The 6,320-nt window shown below is 37.3% G+C and overlaps 1 protein-coding gene across 2 annotated transcripts in view; it reads right to left on the reverse strand.

Annotated features, from left to right (window-relative positions):
* Positions 1 to 6,320, reverse strand: part of znf609a (zinc finger protein 609a) — a 188,607-nt gene that overhangs the window by 180,895 nt on the left and 1,392 nt on the right. The window lies entirely within an intron of this gene.

The raw sequence follows: 6,320 nt of genomic DNA on the forward strand, positions 1-6,320 counted from the left end.
CTGATCCGATCCCAAAACTTTGTATTAATTCATTCGTTTACCGACCTGAAAATCTTTACATATGTAATAAGTACTTGTTTAAAACATTTGTATGATAAGAATTTTAAACTAATACAGCTTAAAAACATAAAAGCAATCAGATGATCATAAAGAGGAACAAAGAAACATATAACAAGCAATAAACAAAGAGTGCTTTCAGTATTTAAGATGATCTGAACGTTTTTCATTCAAGAAGTGTGTGAGATTTCGGTGTAAAATTCTCCAGGATCGTTGGAGAGAGAATCGCGATGCTAACGCAAAGTGACCCACATTTGGTGTTTGGCCACTGAAAATGTGTACAATTGACCAACTTACTCTTGGAGCCGCGGTATGATCTCCATATCTCTGGGATTGAACCATCAAGGGCCTTTAAAATCAAGATCCCAAAAGAAATGTTTGTTAAAAGCCAAACTATGAAAGGATATTAAGATATCTTCAAAACTTCTTGAGTTACGGGCATGCAAACTTGGGGAAAACACACACAAGAAGCGCCTTTTTCCCATTTTTGAACGGTCACCGTTTGATTATAATGCTGCACAGATTGATAAAGTCAACAGATTTCACTAATAGATCTACAACTCTCTGTGTAAAAATAAAATAATGATGCTGCCGTCTTTCTAAAGTCATTTTTACACCCCTCTAATTTGGCTCTCAGATGAAAATTGTCATTTTGACCCTCTACAAAACACTGGACTAGGGTCTTCATATTTTTTCAACAGAAATAAAATATCAAAATCTAAATTTTGGACCTCTGGTTGAGTTGACACGTAATGACCCTACTTGATATAACTGCATTGAAAGAATACAACCACACTGAACTAACAAGAAACCATTTGACCATGAAAAACATTGGCCGTCGCATTTTCTGCAAATGCTTTTAAAGTAGAGCCGTCACGATTCCTCGATTAAATTAGAGCGCTCGATTTTAGAAAATCCACAATTGCAATAATGCTACAGTGAAATCATACTGTGAATAAATATATTGAGTTAACTCAGTCTCTACATGTGCTGTTTGTTGGAGTTTCTCGTAACTAAATGTGACCCTGGACAGCGTTTCCCCTACCATTGTTTTTTTCTCATTTGCGCATTTTTAAGCCTTGCCAATTTAAATATTGAAGCGCACATAGACGAGAAAGTCGCAAAGCGCAGCAACAACACACATAGGCATGGCCACGCGTCTCACAGCACGCTAATATTCACACTAAATTTTCATTTTTGGGTGAACCAACCCTTTAAGATCATGTTCCAGGAAGATATTTTGTAAATTTCCTACTGTAAATATATCAAAAATGTATCAGTAGTAGTAACATGCATTGCTAAGGACTTAATTTGGACAACTTTAAAGGAGATTTAGATTTTTTTGCACCCTCAGATTTTCATATAGTCGTATCTCGGCTATCAAAACATAACAACAAAGTAGGCTTGCTACGATAGTCGGTGTCCAGACTCAACACCGGTTACATCACTTGCCCACCGTGGCACCGCCCACCGCCTTTTTGATTTTTTTATAGTAATAAAATAATTTAATTCAGTTAGAGAACAGACAATACAAATAAAAACTGAACGTATCTGCTTAAAGCAGGATCTGACCGTGAGTCTCTGCAGGAGTCATTCATCAGATTTAAGAGTGAGGAGCTGACTGAGATGATCGCGCAAGATTTGGTTTCAAAGCAAAATGTAAAAGCGCCTATTTAAGGGAGTTTGTCACTTGTTTTGTTGTTGTGTTTTTCATTAAAAATAATAGGCTAATGAACCCACAATTCAAGCAACCCGCAGCCTAATTGGCGCTAATTCAAAACTGAAAGTAAAATGTGCACGGCCGCTCTGAGCGCGCATTGTTTACTTTGGCCTGGCTCCGCAGTGCGATCCTCCGCTACGCTGACTGCACGCATTTATTTTTGCCGCGCGCACCCTCGCGCTCGTGCGGGCGCATCGAGTATAAAGGAGGCTTTACGGACGAACTGTTATTCATTCATGGCGTGCATCTCAATCATAGACTGATCAATGCTTGATCAGTGCCCTGACTACTGAACTAGGGAACTGATTGAGACGCACCCATGGCCTCACAGAGCGCGCATTTACAGACGAGCTGTCATTGACGGTGTGTGAATACGCAACACTGGCGCGTTTTCAGTTCAGAGCGGTCGTGTGCATGTTACTTTCGGTTAGATAGAATTAGTGATTTAAAAGCCTCCTATGTGTTGTCACACATAAATTAACCGGTGGGAAAATTTCCTCACCATCACATCCCTACAACAAAGCTAATTTATTGAGCTTTCAGGTGATGTATAAATCGAATTTCCCAAAAACAAATATCCGATTACTCGATTAATCGTCAAAATAATCGACCGATTACTCAAATACCAAAATAATTGTTAGTCCCAGCCCACATTTAAAGATGATTAAACTCAAATTTGTGCTCTACAGGTGACAATTTCGCTAGATGATGTAAATGTTACAGCCGTTACGATATATGAACCAATCAGCAACTATACATCAAGAATACTCACAGTCTTCAGAGCGACTTTGGCCTTGCACTTGTGATATTTTGGCAGAAACGGTTGTTTTGGACTTAATGGAAACAGACGCTGCCAAATGTCAAGAGACAGTAATTTGAGTGAACTGAACTTGATGATGTTACATTAGTGGAAATGACTCAAGTCTTTGAATCTGCGGAAAAGCATCTCGTCCACTCCATCGACGCCAAGAGCGCTGGCAGACCTTGAATTATTAATGCAAAGTGTAAATTTTCATGGCTTTTGTGTGTGTGTGTGTGAGCAGCTGAATCTCTGATCCTCAATGGAGCAAATGTCAACGCTGGCTCACTTAAAGAAGAGGACGTTTTTTTCCACCAGGATTTTGTGCGGTTTCAGGACAGGAATGAGGAAAGACACTCGAGGGATGATTCTGCCCTTCAGCAAACTAAACAGGACATAATAATTACTGCAGCGCCAAGACAAGCTGACACCAAAACAAATCAAGCTGCTGTTTTTCCTGATAAATGACCCTTGTTCTACCAAACTGCTTTATAAATGCACTGCTGAAACATGACCGTGTGTGTGTGTGTGTTCACCCAACAAAGACAATTCTACCATCGTTTACTCAAACAAAACAGGCTTGACTTTTCTGAGAAACGTGGAATAAAGTACCAGTTGCTTTTTTCAAGAGTTAAATTCCCATTCATTTTCCCCATTTCTCAGATAACGAGATGGTTAATTGATGGTTTGCTGAAGCCACCAACCCACAATATTAACTTATTTGTTAAAATAATCATGTTTAACGCATGATTCTACAAAGAAATCTCCAATCTACATATTGATTGTAGCTCTTGTAGTGTCCAATTTTCTAAATTTTGGGCTTTAAATCAAAGTTTGCAATTATAACATTTACAAAAATCCATACAGGAAATATATTTTCAAAAGCAAGGATGCAGGAAAATGGCCGCTCACTGTCGCTATAGGGAGCTTTCAAGCTTCAAAAATGACACAAAAGCATCATAACACTATGACTTGTGCGAGTTCCCAAGCAATGCATTAACGGATCAAATGTATAACTTTAATTCAATGTCATTTGGCATGTGCATAATGCATAAATGTAATGCAATGTCTTAAAGTCATATGATACATTTGGGTCTGTTCCTCATAAAAAGCACTCATATGACTTATATAGCTTGAGTCGCATAGACTACTGTAATTTTGTTGCCTGAATATTCACTGTTTTGTGTTCAATAGATTGTGTGTGAATACATTATAGGCTGAATACTGAACTGTACTCTCACCGCAATGTCAAATCATTGCCAATGACACTTTTCTGTCATAATAAATTTGAGTAAATTGAGCAAATATTGCAGCAAACATTTACATTTTATACACTACCATTGAATTGCATTAAACATATCAACCACCTGCTCTCTAGATCTGCCATTAAAAGCCATATCAGTCACTAATGATTATACCATTTGGTATTCTCTATACTCTAATATACTGTAACATGGTGCTTTCCCTCACTAAAACTACTGTACTGTTATGATATTTTCATTGATATGATACTAAATATATCATTGTATTTACATGGCACTCCAACAAATTTCCAAGGATACTACAGTACTATCATGTCCAAAAACATGGTAATACTTAGGGCTGTAACTATTTGCCCAAAAATAAAAACCTCGATTAATTGAACATTTTACCTCGATTACGATTAATGAACGATTATTTTGCTTATTTTTTTTTTTCTTTTTTTTTTTGCCCTCATAAAGGTTTTTGAGCAAGTTCACTGATAAGGTTTGTACTGTAAATATGTTCTACATATTTATATATAGAACAGGTGGATTTTTTTTTCTAATGAAAAAGTGCATTTCTTTGTGATTTTAAAATACTTGAAGGAAACGGTTGACTTTCAGCAGTTATTGTCTATGGAGCAGATTTCTGTTAGTTGTACATCAGATACAGATAAATTAGCACATAGGCCTACATTACATTTATCTGAATGCATTAATGAGAGAGTGATTGTGTGTGTGAATTACTCATTCCGTCTCATTATGAAGCTGTGGTTTGTACTTCAAAGGTATTAAAATATATGACTATAACGGTTGAGTTTCTAAGCTTCTTTAGTGACTTTACTTTAGTCACAGGACAGCGTTGAGACTGCGTTTCTGCGCGCGATCTTCGCGTGATGTGCGAGCTTCTGTCTGAGTGCTCGTTTGTCACAATATATCAGGCATTAGTTCAACATAATACACATCTGATGGCCGAAACTTTAATGTTCAAACTGGCAGGGCCCAAACCACATACAAATGACAAGCTGTGAGGACGCAGGTGAAAGATCTGCCTTCAGGGCGCGCGCTGTCAGAGACGCCACACGGCTCGGCTCTGTCTCACAGAAAAAAGCTGAGCACTGAACGGATACGTTTTCCGTATTGTTGTTTTTGAATAGTTCACAATCGCTTTAAATGTTGAAACTGGCACGCCTTTAAACGTATATACTTGACAAACTTTATGAGCACGAAAGTGAAAGCGATCTGGCTTCAGGGCTTGCGCGCGCCGTGTGTGTCAGCGGTAGGCTATATGAAGAACGGCAATTAACTGACCTGTATAAACTGTGTAAAACATGCAGATACTATAGTGATTCTGGGCATCTATATACACACTGCTCCTGCATCTGTGTGCCTGCAAACTGCACTTGATGTGACTGACGGGGCGGAGTCACGTGAAAACCGAAATAACCGACATGGGAAAAATACGTCGGTTAGAGGATCTGAATGTCGGTTTCGGTTATTTTTCGATTAATCGTACAGCCCTAGTAATACTACAATAATATCATAGTACATGTCCAAAAACATGGTAATACTACAATAATATCATAGTACATGTCCAAAAACATGGTAATACTACAATAATATCATAGTACATGTCCAAAAACATGGTAATACTACAATAATATCATAGTACATGTCCAAAAACATGATAATACCATGTTGGTACTTTCATAATATGTGTCCTAACGCATGGTAACACCATGGTACATGTCCAAAAACATTGTTATTCCAGATTATTATCATAGTACAAAGCTAAATAAACATGGTAATACCAAGGTCCTATCATACAATATAGCCAAACACATGGTAATATCACGGTCCATGTCATAAAAAAACATGGTAATACAATGTTGGTACTATCATAATGTGTGTCCCGAAGCATGGTAATACAATGGTGCATGTCCAAAACCATGATAATACCACAATACTGTCATAGCAGTACATAACTTAAAAACATGGTTATACCACAGTACTATGATAGCACAGCCAAAAAACCACAGTAATTCCACAATACTATATCATAATACAATATTGAAAAACATGGTTGGTACTATCACAATACATGCCCCAATCCATGGTAATACCATGGTATGTTAACTTACATGTCCAAAAACATGTTAATACCATGTTACATGTCCAAAAACATGGTACATAGCAAAGTGTTCATTAAATTAAGAGTAAGAAAGCTCTAGGATTTTTGTTAAAAAAATCTTAATTTGTGTTAAACGTAGATCTTCCAGGTTTGGAACGACATGAGGGTGAGTAATTAATGACAGAATTTACATTTTTGGGTGAACTAACCCTTTAAAAAAACATGGCAATACTATGGTACTATCATAGTACATAGCTTAAAAAACATGGCAATACCACAATACTATCATACTACATGTCCCAAAACATGGTAATAATACCACAGTACTGTCATAATATGTATCCAAAAGCATAGTAAGAGCATAATACATGG

This window comes from Gobio gobio (genome assembly GCF_949357685.1).
Source record: "Gobio gobio genome assembly, chromosome: 25".
Classification (NCBI taxonomy): domain Eukaryota; kingdom Metazoa; phylum Chordata; class Actinopteri; order Cypriniformes; family Gobionidae; genus Gobio; species Gobio gobio.